General features: G+C 43.6%; 1 protein-coding gene across 5 annotated transcripts in view; it reads left to right on the top strand.

The window, feature by feature from the left end:
* Positions 1–14,188, top strand: part of FAM222B (family with sequence similarity 222 member B) — a 58,174-nt gene that overhangs the window by 17,716 nt on the left and 26,270 nt on the right. The window contains exon 1 of one of the 5 annotated variants that reach the window (XM_036340748.1): positions 9,224–9,439. The exons of the other annotated variants lie outside the window; for them this stretch is intronic. The gene's annotated coding sequence lies outside the window, so the exon portion shown is untranslated. Of the gene's footprint in view, positions 1–9,223; positions 9,440–14,188 lie in introns of those variants that run through there. 5 annotated transcript variants of the gene reach the window in all.

The following is a 14,188-nucleotide window of genomic DNA, read 5'->3' as shown; positions in this document are numbered from 1 at the left end:
CAAACCAGTCAGGGCCAAAGGCACCTGTTTTTGCTTTTGTGTTTTGTTTTATTTTTTGTTAATTCTCACCCAAGGATATTTTTCCATTAATTTTTAGGGAGAGTGGAAGAGAGAGGGAAAGACATAAAGAAACATAAACATCAATATGAGAGAAACACATCGATTGGTTGCCTCCTGCATGAGCCCTGACCTGGGGTCAGGCCGGGGAGGAGCCTGCAACCCAAGTATGTGCCCTTTGGTCCTCAGGCTGGCACTCTATCCACTGAGCCAAACCGGCTAGGGCATTTTTTTGTTTTTGTTTTTTTGGGGTTTTTTTGCTTGGTATAAGTGTCATTTGGGAGCCTTGGCCAGTTGTTCAGTGATTAGAGCATCAGCCTGTGGTTGGATTCCCTCTTCCCCCTCCCCCTCCGTCCCTCTCTCTTTTAATATCTTTTACTGACTATAAAAATAAGACAGCCTGGCTGGTGTTACTCAGTAGTTAGTGTTGACCTAGGAACCAGATCATGGTTCGATTCTGGTTGGGGCACATGCCTGGATTGCGGGCTCGATCCCCAGAGTGGGATGTGCAGAAGGCAGCCAATCAATGATTCTCTGTCATCATTGATGTTTCTCTCTCCCTTTCTCTCTGAAATCAATAAAAAATACATATTTAAATAAATAAATAAAAAATAAGACATGTTCAATATAGAAAGTTTAAAAACTATAAAAATAACTAGTAGTCCGGTGCACGAAATTCATGCACGGGGGAGAGGGGTGTTCCTCAGCCCAGCCTACACCCTCTCCTATCTGGGACCCCTTGAAGGATGTCCTACTGCCGGTTTACAGGGATCCGGCCTAAACTGGCAGTCGGACATCCCTCTCGCAATCCGGGACTGCTGTGTCCTAACAGCTTACCTGCCTGCCTGATTGCCCCTAACCACCCTGCCTGACGGCCTGCTCACTCCCAACTGCCCCCCACCGCCGGCCGGCTTACCCCCAAATGCTGCCCCCCCACCAGCCTGATCACCCACAACTGCCCTCCCCTCTTGGCCTCTAACCGCCTCTACCTTGACCCCGCCACCATGGCTTTGTCCAGAAGAACATCCAGAAGGTCTCCTGGAAGGTCTCCCAGTCTAATTAGCATATTACCCTTTTATTAGTATAGATCAGTGATGGCGAACCTATGACACACGTGTCAGAGGTGACACGTGAACTCATTTTTTGGTTGATTTTTCTTTGTTAAATGGCATTTAAATATATAAAATAAATATCAAAAATATAAATCTTTGTTTTACTATGGTTGCAAATATCAAAAAATTTCTATATGTGACACGGCACCAGAGTTAGGGTTTCTCAAAATGCTGACACACCGAGCTCAAAAGGTTCGCCATCACTGGTATAGATAGAGGCCTGGTGCACGGGTGGGGGCCGGCTTGTTTGCCCTGAAGGGTGTCCTGGATCAGGGTGGGGGTTCCCTTGGGACGTGGGGCGGCCTGGGCGAGGGGCCTGTGGTGGTTTGCAGGCCGGCCATGCCCCCATGGAGTGAGGGTCCCTGCTGGGGGGGCGTGGCCAGCCTGGGTGTGGGGCTGAGGGCTGTTTTCAAGCTGGCCACACCCCCTTCAGGGTGGGGGTCTCCACTGGGGTGCCTGGCCAACCAGGGTGAGGGGCTGAGGGCTGTTTGCAGGCTGGCCACACCCCCTTCAAGGTGTGGGTCCCCCCTGAGGTGCCTGGCCAGCCTGGGTGAGGGGCTGAGGGCTGTTTTCAGGCTGGCCAAGCCCCCTTCAGGATGGGGGCGTCCCGCTGGGGTGCCTGACCAGCCTTGGTGAGGGGCTGATGGCTGTTTGTAGGCTGGCCAAGACCCCCAGTGGGGACCCTCACCCTATGAGGGTGTGGCTAGCCTGGGTGAGGGGCTGATGGCTGTTTGCAGGCTGGCCACGGCCCCAGGCAACCCAGGCTCCCAGACCCTCCTTGAGCGGAGGCCAGGCCAGCTGGAAGCAGGTATCTGGGATTTATTTATCTTCTATAATTGAAACTTTGTAGCCTTGAGCGGAGCCCACAGCCAACCAGGGCAGGTAGGAAGCTTGGCTTCCTCCATCGTCAGGGGCAACCCAAGCCTCCTGTTTGCTCCAGCTCTGTGGCTGCCTCCATCTTGGTTGGGTTTATTTGCATACTTGCTCCTGATTGGCTGGTGGGCGTGGCTGGTGGGTGTGGCTGGTGAGTGTAGCAGAGGTACGGTCAGTTTGCATGTTTCTCTTTTATTAGATAAGACTAGAGGCCCAGCCGGGACCGGTTTGGCTCAGTGGATAGAGCATCAGCCTGTGGACTGAGGGGTCCCGGGTTCGATTCCGGTCAAGGGCATGTGCCTTGGTTGCGGGCACATCCCCAGTGGGAGGTGTGCAGGAGGCAGCTGATCGATGTTTCTCTCTCATCGATGTTTCTGACTATCTCTCTCCCTTTCTCTCTGTAAAAAATCAATAAAAATATATTAAAAAAAAAAAAAAAGACTAGAGGCCCAGTGCACAAAAATTTGTGCACTCGGGGGAGGGAGGATCCCTCAGCCCGGCCTGTGTCCTCTCGTAGTCTGGAACCTCTCAGGGGGTGACCACCTGCTGGCTTAGGCCTGCTCCCCGGGGGATTGGGCCCAAGATGGCAATCAGACATCCCTCTGGCAGCCCGGCAGCCCTCGGGGGATGTCCGTTTGCCAGCGGGGAGCAGGCCTAAACTGCAGTTGGACATCCTTAGCACTGCTGAGGAGCCTGGAGAGGCTCTCACCACCACCGCTGTACTGGCAGCCATCAGCCTGGCTTGTGGCTGAGCAGAGCTCCTCCCATGTGAGAGCTCCCTGACCACCAGAGGGCAGCTCCTGCATTGAGCGTCTGCCCCCTCGTGGTCAGTGTGTGTCATAGTGACCAGTCATTCTGCTGTTAGGGTCAGTTTGCATATTACCTTATTACTAAATAGGATAGAGGCCTGGTGCAGGGGTGGGGGCCGGCTGGTTTGCCCTGAAGGGTGTCTCGGATCAGGGTGGGGGTCCCGCTTGGGTGCCTGGCCAGCCTGGATGAGGGGATGATTGCTGTTTGCATCTGGTCGCACCCCCTTCAGGGTGGGGGTCCCCACTGGGGTCCCTGGCCAGTCTGGGTGAGGGGCTGAGGGCCGTTTTCAGGCTGGTGGGTGACTGAAGCTCCCAACCTCTCCTTTTTTTCTTTTTTTTTTTATTCTGGGATTTATTTACCTTCCATGGCTGCCACTGGAGCTGAGAGCCGGCTTTAGCTCTGAGGCTCGGCTCCAGCTCTGAGACCTCAGCTACTGAAAGCAGGTCTCTGGGTTTGTTTGGATTCTATAATTGAAACACTGTTTCATCTCCAGCTCTGGGGCTGGCTGGCTGAAAGCAGGTTTCTGGGGATTGTTTAGCTTCTATAATTGCAACATTGTTTCTTAGACTGCAGCTCAGAGGCCAGCAGTGGCAGGAGGGGAACCTTGGCTTCCTCCATCACTGGAGCAAGCAAGCCTCCTGTTCACTTCAGCTGCCTGGCTGCCGGCCGCCATCTTGGTTGGCAGTTAATTTGCATATCTCGCTGATTAGCCAATGGGAAGGGTAGGGAAGTTATGGTTAATTACCATGTTTCTCTATTATTAGATAGGATAATCTATAATTGTATTACTCAACTAATCTATTAAAATTACAAAATGAATGCATTTTTTTATTTTTTTAAAGATCAAATCAAATATTAAAAAAATTCTCTCCTTTGTTCCTCCCTACCCCTCCTATCTTTCTCTCAGTGGTAACAACTGTTGACTTATTGGTGTATGTATATACGTCCAGATATTTTCTTGGACCCTATAGACATATATTTATATGTGATTATTCTTTTTTAAAAAATATATTTTATTATTAAAAAATATATATATATATTTTAATATATTTTATTGATTTTTTTACAGAGAGGAAGGGAGAGAGATAGAGAGTTAGAAACATCGATGAGAGAGAAACATCGATCAGCTACCTCCTGCACATCTCCCACTGGGGATGCACCCGCAACCAACGCACATGCCCCCGACCGGAATCGAACCCGGGACCCTTCAGTCCGCAGGCCGACGCTCTATCCACTGAGCCAAACCGGTCTGGGCTATATATATTTTATTGACTTTTTTACAGAGAGGAAGGGAGAAGGATAGAGAGTTAGAAACATCGATCAGATGCCTCCTGCACACCCCCTACTGGGGCTGTGCCTACAACCAGGTACATGCCCTTGACTGGAATCGAACCCGGGACCCTTCAGTCCACAGGCCGAAGCTCTATCCACTGAGCCAAACCGGTCAGGGCTATATGTGATTATTATTATTAAAATCTTCACTGGAGGATATGTTTTCATTGATCTCTAGAGAGAGACAAAGGGAGAGAGAGAAACATTGATGTGAGAAAGAAACATTGATTGGTTGCCTCTTGTATGTGTCCCGACAAGGGATTGAACCTGCAACCTGGGTAGTTGCCCTGACTGGGAATCGAACCATTGACCCCTTTGGTGCATGGAATGATGGTGCATGGAATGATACTCCAATCAACTGAGCCATACGGGCCAGGGCTAATATTTTAAAACTTTTTATTGAGATAAAACATACATATAGAAAAGTGTACATGAGTAGACAGCTCAATGGATTTTCACAAATTGAACATACTTATGCAACTGATTCCCAGATCAAGAAACATTACCAGCCCTCTTGAAGTCCCTCCTATCAGTTTTGTCTGTTATACTGTTGAAGCATAAGTAGTAGTGGCAGATTGAGAACTTGATTATAGGTATTTGTTTTATTTTGAAAATGAATTAAGAATGTTATTAATGATTTCAGCTTTGGTCGCTGTTATGAGAACTTGGTTCATTTAAGTGATTTGGACCATTCTTTTGCTATGAAGTTTACTGGTGTAAGTAGTTATTGAGGACTTTACTATGTATTCCTTACTTGGTAAAATTGGGGATTGAGAATGCCTGGCCATTGTGGCTCAGGGGTTGAGCATCGACCTATGAACCAGGAGGCCACAGTTTGATTTCTGATCAGGGCACATGGCTGGGTTGTGGGCTCGATCCCCTGTGGGGGGTGTGCAGGAGGCATCCTGATCAATGGTTCTCTCTCATCATTGATGTTTCTAGCTCTCTCTCCCTCTCCCTTCCTCTCTGAAATCAATAAAAAAAATATTTTTTTAAATTAGGGAGGTAGAAGATATAAAGGCAAATATAAACTACCTCTGATTTACATACAGTCTAACTTAGGAAGACAAATTACATTAGACAATAACAATTAAGTAGTAAATTGTGTAGTAGTGATTCAAAAAAGGAATAATTGCTGACAGCATCAAAGTGGGCTCCACAAGGGAGGTGGAATTTGAGCTGGGCCTTGGAGAATGGGTAGAATTTAAATAGAATGGTTATAACATTACAAGTCATGGCAAGAAAGTTCAAAATGGATGAACATGATATACAGACAGTGAGCAAGCAGAACAATCTGGTGTGGGGAAAACATGCTGAGGAAAGGTAGAGAGTTAAGTTTGATAACATAGGCTAGTGCCAGGTTATAGGATATGTAACAGCCACAGAGTGGAAACTTGGCTGGCTGACATAGGCAGCAGTAAGCCATGATATAGCTTAGTGGATAGGAATATTCGATCTGAAGCCAGAAAACTCATGTTCTTTTTTTTTTTTTTTTTTAAAGAGAATACATCCTTTTTTAAAAATTGATTTTAGAGAGAGGGAAAGGAGAGAGAAATTGATTTGAGAAAACTTAAGTTCTAATACTGACTAACTTTTCCATTTATCAGCTATGTGCAGTTATATGACCTAGATCAGATAGTATAACCTCTCGGACATCAGTTTCTTCATATGTAAAAACGGGAAATTTATATTTCATAGGGCTATCATTATGATAAAATAAAAATGTGTATATATGTATATGTATTACTTTATATATATGTGTGTGGGCCTTGCACATCTAGTAAATGTACAATAAATTGAACTGTTTCTGTCTTTTTTTCTTTAATCTTCACCTGAAGATATTTTTTCCCTTTTTTAAAAATTTTTTTTTAGAGAGAGTGGAGGAGAGGAAAGAGAAAGAGAGAGAAACGCATCAATTGGTTTCCTTCCATATGCACCCAGACCTGGGCCGCAGGGGATTGAAGCTGCAATCCCCTCACCCCCATCCAGATACTTGCCCTTGACTGGGAATCGAACCCATGACCCTTTCAGTCTGAGGGCTGACGCTCTAACCACTTAGAAAAAAACGGCCAGGGCAGTTTCTGTAGTTCTTAAAAAGAGCAAAGGGAGACTTAGAAGTATAGTTGCCCCCACAGACATATGGTAAGTATCTCTGTTAGGGTAGTGGTAATAATACAGAAGGAGGACATTTGCGGGACATGAAAAGTATTGGACTTGAATTTCTGTTTAGGAGGAAATGTTTTGGGTGTCCCAGTGATCTTTTCTTAAACAGTTATAATTCCTCTGTGGTTTCTTGTACTGTATAGATACTTTTGGCAAGATGTGTTTGACTTTTTAATTTCCATTAAGGCACTTGAAACCCCCTAAGAGTTCCTAGTTTATGTTTTAGAAGAGGATATTAGAAGTTTTATCAGAATTATCCAATTATCAATAACATTTGTGATAATAATGGCAAGACAGGTATGTTTGTTTTTGATGTCTTGACAAATTAATTGGTGCATGAATGATCTTGGAAGAATTCAAGTTTTAGTTTCTATTCCTTAAAGAAAAAAAATTGTTTTTGTCAAGAAAGCTAGAGTCTGAGGGAAAGTACTGGCTCAGATGTTTCCCTTAGACATCAAGAGTACATACACTATTTCTTTAAAAATATATTTTATTGATTTTTCACAGAGAGGAAGGGAGCGGGATAGAGAGTTGGAAACATCGATGAGAGAGAAACATTGATCAGCTGCCTCCTACACACCTCCTACTGGGGATGTGCCCGCAACCAAGGTACATGCCCCTAGTCGGAATCGAATCTGGGACCTTTCAGTCTGCAGGCCAATGCTCTATCCACTGAGCCAAACCGGTTAGGGCCACTATTTTTTTTTTTTTTTTTTTTTACTTTTTAAAAATGTTTGTTTAATGATTTTAGGGTAAGAGAGAGAGATTTGTTGTCCCACTTATTTATGCACTCATTGGTTGCTTCTTGTATATGTACTGATCAGGGATTGAACCCACAACCTTGGCCTATCAGGATGATGCTTTAACCAACCGAGCTACCTGGCCAGGGCAAGAGTACACTATTTTAAACAGTAGCTTCTTGCAGTATTATTTAGTTATTTTAATATGGAAAATGACGGGATTAGTAAGTGATGTGGAGGAGAGTTATAACTGATTTGTGCTCTTGCGAATTTTTGTTTTAGTTCAGGAGAAGATGGGAAGGGGCTGGACACACCTGATAACTAATCTGGCAGACTTTTGTGGGCAGAATTTAAAATAAAATAAAAATTTCAGCCGAGACCGGTTTGGCTCAGTGGATAGAGCGTCGGCCTGCGGACTGAAGGGTCCCAGGTTCGATTCCGGTCAAGGGCATGTACCTGGGTTGCGGGCACATCCCCAGTAGGAGATGTGCAGGAGGCGGCTGATCGATGTTTCTCTCTCATCGATGTTTCTAACTCTCTATCTCTCTCCCTTCCTCTCTGTGAAAAATCAATAAAATATATTTAAAAAAAAAAAATTTCACATATGATTTTTTTACATATGGACCTTAATAAGATAGCCTATGAGACACCAATGAGGTTCCTCTATAAATCTTAAACCACAGTTTTTAATTTGGTTAGGAAAAATATCGGGCTTAAAAATGGGTGTTGTCAGCTCCTTTTCCATCTTCTAAGAAGATGGAGGTTATATATATGAAATGCTTTGAGCTCCATATAAGAAAGGGCTACTTGCCCAGCTGGCTTGGCTCAGTGGTTGAGTGTTGACCTATGAACCAGGAGGTCATAGTTCACTCCTCAGTGTGGGGTGTGCAGGAGGCAGCCAATCAATGTTTCTCTCTCATCATTGATTTTTCTATCTCTCTCTCTCTCTCTCTCTCCCTCTTCCTTCCTCTCTGAAATTAATAAAAAAATACATTTTTAAAAATAAGAGGCTAAAGTATTTTGTTGTAGTGTTATTATTATTATTATAGTACTTGGAGAACTAAGAGGGATTGTAGTGATTTAGATATGTAATACTAGTTGCCAGAACTCTGTGGACAAAAATGATCATATTGGTAATAGCTGGCTTTTCCTGATACCCATTTTTCTTGTGTCTTAAGTGAGCCCCACTATGCCTAAGAAAATATCCTTCAATCATTAGCATATTCTATTCCAGCAGTGTTATGTCCCTAACGTTGGCATTTGTGATTGATGTATTGATGCAACCTGCCAGCTATGCCGCGGCCTGGCAATTGCTGAGAGTTTTTCTCATATTAGGTGTGTGGCTTGAACAAGACTTAAGAGGTTTGTTTCCTGGTTTTATTGAAACCTGCTAAGGGAGCGGTTAGCTTGGGTTTAATGGAATGGATGTCTTGTGTCTGAACTGGGTCAACTGTGTGTGTTTTGGTGTTTCTTTTTTGCAGATGATTTAATGTATTCCCTCTCCTCCCACAACCAACAACCTTCCAAATACATACCTTCCCAATACGCCCCGTACCCCTTAATTTCTGCGGCACAGCAATCTGTAGTTTCAGACAGGGTGGATTGATTGATGTGTGCAGCTGATCTAATATGCAAACCTAAATCTATGCACGGTTATGAAGGGTTGATTAGTCTGAGAAAAGGGCGAGGCATATAGACCTGGGGAGCATTTTTTTTACTATCGGGTGTCACCAGGTGGCTATTGCTGTAGAAGTCTGAGGCGCGCTAGGGTACCGCCTGGATGGTTAGCTTGGGTTTACCCAGGCAGAAAGTGGGCAGGGGAGCGGGAGAAGGGGTGGGGCATCACTTGGCCCAGCTATGGGATACTGGACTCCGGGCTTTGAGGTGGGGGCCCAGAGAGATGGGGGCAGCTCTAACAAAGAGGAGCCGGGCCGGGCCGGGGCCGCAGGTAGTTGGCCTATCCCCGGCAGCTGACCTCCCAGTGGGCCTCCCCAGTTGGTTGCTTTGCGAGTCGCTCTGCTGGCTCCCTGGCTCGCCATTGGTTGTGAGGACGGGAGGGGGCTCATGGAGGGCCGGGATAGAGTTGAGGGGGCGGGGCTGGCTTCCGGCGGCGAAGCGGGGCAGCGGTCGCAAACTGGGGGAGGGGGTGTCGGCGCACCTCGGAGTGCTGCGCTCGGAGAGCCAGGCACCCGGAGCAGCCGCCCCCTCCCCCGCCAGGACCACTGGAAGCCCCTTCTCTCTCATCCTCTCGGGGCGGGGCGCGGAGAGTTGAGCTGCCCCAGGCGGGCGGGGCGGAGCCCGGAGCCCACCGAGCGCTGCAGAGCGAACCTCACCTCCCTTCTAGGGTTCAAGGTGTGTGTGTGTGTGTGTGTGTGTGTGCTTTTTGTAACGCAACCCCGACTTCTGCCGACTTAACCTTGAGGGGAAAGGGAATGGGAAGTAAGAGCTCCGCATCCCATCAGTTTATTTTGATTTTCTAATTCTACCCTTCATTCTTCCCTCCCTGCATCCCACCCCTGCGGCGGGGTAAGGAGATTCAGGACTCATCTCTTTTTACTGATGTGTCGATGTCGGTCGCGTAGTAAAATAACAGAAAAAAAGAGGAGCCTTTTTTATATGGCATCTGATGCAGTGAAACGCAAAAAAAGAAAGAGAAAAAGCTAGGAGTGTGTTTTTGGAACTGTACTGCATCCTTGTCCATTAAAAGCTGTCTTCACCATTTTCCTGCTTGGGACTACCTTAATCAGCAAAAACTATCTGAAAAGGAAGAAGGTGCTAGTGGAAAGAGGGAGAGCCCCCGTCAAATGGTGGTCAAAGGAAATCCGGATAGTTGTTATTGATTGATTAACTCTGCTAAAGTCTCTTCCCGAGTGCATTTTCACCGGCTTTGTGTAGTACTAAACCCTGTTGGAGAATCCTAGCTAGAGGGAGCAAACTTACCTTGCGGTACTGAAACTTGTCTTAGATCTGTTTCTCCACAGGTCTGTTTCTTATATCCGTAAGTTCTCAGAGAATATGTTTCGGCTGTCAAAAATCAAAATCAAACTTTAAAAAATATCCAGATGAATTTTAATTCGTTTATTTTTTAAAGCCCCTTCCTCCCAACTTTATGAATTTTTTTTTTTTAAATATATTTTATTGATTTTTTACAGAGAGGAAGGGAGAGAGATAGAGAGTCAGAAACATCAATGAGAGAGAAACATCGATCAGCTGCCTCCTGCACATCTCCCACTGGGGATATGCCCGCAACCCAGGTACATGCCCTTGACCGGAATCGAACCTGGGACCCTTCAGTCCGAAGGCCGACGCTCTATCCACTGAGCCAAACCGGTTTCGGCCCAACTTTATGAATTTTAATGACTGTAGCATTACAATTGAAATTATATTTTTCTCTTTTGAGTTATTTCGCTTCTACAACGTATGGATCCCTTCTTTCTGAAGGATGCAGTGCTCAGCCTCAGCCAAAATCAGAAACCCTTTATAGGTTTTTAATTGAGAGGAAAGGTATCAGTTGATGATAGAAAACCTCAAATTTGTGATGGAAACAAAGGGTGTGTGAATTTGTGTGTCATCTGCATGTCTGTTGAGTGGCAATTTTATGGTAAACTTGTTTTAACTGGGCATTTTCACCAAAGGTGTTTGGACCAGATTTATGTTAATGTTGATTAGCTAGAATATCCGAAGGGATAGATAATCAATCTTTTGTCAGCACTTTGATAAAAAATTTTTTTTGAAGATCAAATTGCCTTTATTAAGCAATTCATGAATTGGGCAGCATCCCATTTAGCAACTAGAAAGACATTCCTGGGTAAATATTAATTGAAGTGATTGAGAGTTCATTCTTGAAATCTAGGTTTAGTTTTCAGAGACTGTTCTAACTGGAGTTTAGTGTTGACAGAATTGATATGCTGCAGCTATTTTACAGTTTTAGCTGGATTAATGTTTTCTCTTAGCATGGATTTATTGGATCTCTAATCAATAAGGAGCAGTTTAGAAAGCAAGTATTATAAAGAATAGGGATGATGAGATAGGAAACCCACCTCAGTTGTGAAAACTTACTAGGATTCAGAAAACTTACACTTTAAAAAAATTCTCAAGTAGACTTAGTATAGAATTGTGCAAAAAAAAAAAAAATAGATTCACAGTAAATCTTTCTTGGATTTGGGGTTTTTAGTTTATTACTAATTTATCCATTCAAACTCCATGAATAATATTTAAATTGAAAGGCAAAGAGGATTCCTTACCTAATGTTACTGAGAATGAACCCTTAACAATCACTGATTCAATCTTTGACAGCTAGCCTGGTACAAAATGAAAAGCAATTTGGCTAAGCTATAGCAAGCTGAGGAAGTGACAAAAACCCCTTGGTGGCCATATTAAAGCATATTCCACCAGTTCATTTTTCTTCTACCAGAAAACAGGTTGCCATCCTATTTGATAGCTATCCTAGGTGTTTTTTTCTTTGTCTACCCATAGGTGAGCAGTTAATACAGTTTTATGATGTTATAATGCACTTAGCTCACTTCATTTTTTTAAAAAAATGTATTGATTGGAGAGACAGAAAGTGAGAGAGAAAGAGACAGACAGACACATGGATTTGTTGTTCCACTTATTTATGCATTCATTGGTTGATTCTTGTATGTGCCCTGACCGGTGATCAAACCCATAACCTTGATGTATCGGAATGACATATAACCAACTGGATGAACTACCTGACCAGGGCTACTCACCTACTTTTTAAATATTTGTTTTCTTGGCTAATTTTCGTAATCAGTATTTTGCATGGTGCAGTGATTTCCCCAAAGAATTTTTCCCAGGAGACAAAAGGCTATGTATAGAGCTAATAGGTGTATCTCCACTGATCTTCAAATATCACTTAAGGGAGATAGAAATCCGCAGATTTGGTCCTCTGCAAGGAGACACATGAAGCTGTGACTTCTCCTATCTCTTAAGTTGAAGGGACCTGCTGCTGCTGCGGGTAAAGTAGCTGCTTTAATTTTCTTTAGTAGTCTGTTTTTATCCATTCTGCTTATTTTTGTGAGTTACAGCTTAGAATGTGTTAAGAAAAGGGGTCTTATGTTTTCTCTAAAGGGAGATTCAACTCAATCCCCCATTCACATCCAACGTATAAAATGATCCCCTTAAGAAGGTGAAGGAAAGATTGGGCCATTGGCGTTGTTTGATTCTTATAACAATTAGTTTGAGTGTTACCAGATTTGGAATTGGGTAAAGCTTGTTCAAGGTGAGAAAATATTAGTTAGAGGCGAAAAGACCTGGGAATGCTGCTATATAAGAGACTTATTTAGCCGAAACCGGTTTGGCTCAGTGGATAGAGCGTTGGCCTGCGGACTGAAGGGTCCCAGGTTCGATTCCGGTCAAGGGCATGTACCTGGGTTGTGGGCACATCCCCGGTAGGAGATGTGCAGGAGGCAGCTGATCGATGTTTCTCTCTCATCGATGTTTCTAACTCTCTATCTCTCTCCCTTCCTCTCTGTAAAAAATCAATAAAATATATTAAAAAAAAAAAAGAGAGACTTATTTAGAGACAATGAATGTATTCATGTGGAGGTAGTTTGTAGCTGTTCAGCTTTGTCAGGTGTCTGAGAATATTTTGTGTGTGTTTAAACACAACCCCCTCTCCCAGGGGTTGATTCTTGGCAGCTGAGTCTTATGAGGAAGTTGTTTGCTGAGTCTAAATCCAGAGGGTAGAGGACTTGGCGGAGTCTGTTATCTGTTTATGACCCAGATAAGCATTTGGAATTGGTTGCTGGTGAATTACTGAACTCTTCCTAATGAATGGTTGCTAGGCAAAGTGCATCTCAATCAGTTTAATCCTCAATAGTTTACAGGTCTGCTCTTGTTGAGGGCCAGGACGGTCTTTCTAATGATACTGCCCTTTAAGAATCCTTTTGGATGTGCATATACTAGTATGTTGCTCAGTGGCTTAAAAAATAAAAAGACTGGAACAATTTAGGGAGGTCACTTCATTCATTTATTTACCTTTTGATAATCTGGATCAGCATTGTCATTAACCTCTCTCCTGGATCAAGTGGTAGTGCATGGGGGTTTGCTCTCCAATATTAAGATTCCACTGTGTTTGATTATCTTCTGTTTTGTAACTAGTAAGGCAATGAACTAACACATTCATTGTTAGTTGGAAACAGGCCAGTGATAACACTGCCCTTGGGCCTAGATGGATGGAAAAATAGGACACAGTAAACAATTGAGGGCATAAATAATGAATCTTCCAACTGAGCCCTGGGAGAATGAAGGAGATTATCCTCAGAGCTGTTCAATCTGGCAGTGAAAAGGAAAGAGTCCACTGAATTAATTACCCTGTGTTTGATACTGCACTTATTATGGGATTTTAAGAGCCATTCAAAACACAGTTGCCTTTTAAATATAAACTTTGAACCCATCATTTTGTTCGTTCTGATTTTTAAAACCAAACACACAAGTTAAATTGTTCATTTATTTTTAGAATCCAGGCCTTTGCTCTCCCCCCCAAATTTGTTCTATATGTTAGCATTCTAACAAATACTGGTCAGTCCTTATATTTGGCCAGATCTTAGAATTTTGATTAGAGATTTCATTGTCTGTAAATATAGAGGGTAATAGAAGAAAAAAGAGAAAGTCTGAGGTGGTTTAAAGGAATTCTTTGGTACCTTGAGTACATAGTATACTTTTAAATGAAATGTGGGGTTAAAGAGTATAATTATATAACAACTCACAAAAGGTTAAGGTTAAGACAAGAGTTTCCTCAGCCCAAGAATCATTTTCAGTGTTAACATAAGTATTTTTACTTTTGGGTTTATTTTTATTCAGTGAGTTAAATAAGCAGTCTCTTGTGGTCTCACCTTTTCACTCAGGTAGGGAAAACTAATGCCCTGAGAATGTCTAAATATTAATGATTTGATAGTAAAGCCACTGCCAGAGCCAAAGTCTCTGAATTCTTCTCTTTTCTAAATTTCTAATGTATTTAGTTTTTTTCTCCAAGAACTCCTTTTCGGATTCCTATTTGAAACTAGTGTCCCAGTGTACGGATTCGTGCACATTGAAAGGAAATTAAGCCTCGACCGGTTTGGCTCAGTGGATAGAGCG

The sequence above is a fragment of the Myotis myotis genome, unplaced genomic scaffold (assembly GCF_014108235.1).
Source record: "Myotis myotis isolate mMyoMyo1 unplaced genomic scaffold, mMyoMyo1.p scaffold_m19_p_17, whole genome shotgun sequence".
Lineage (NCBI taxonomy): Eukaryota > Metazoa > Chordata > Mammalia > Chiroptera > Vespertilionidae > Myotis > Myotis myotis.
This window is presented reverse-complemented; position numbering and strand designations above follow the sequence as displayed.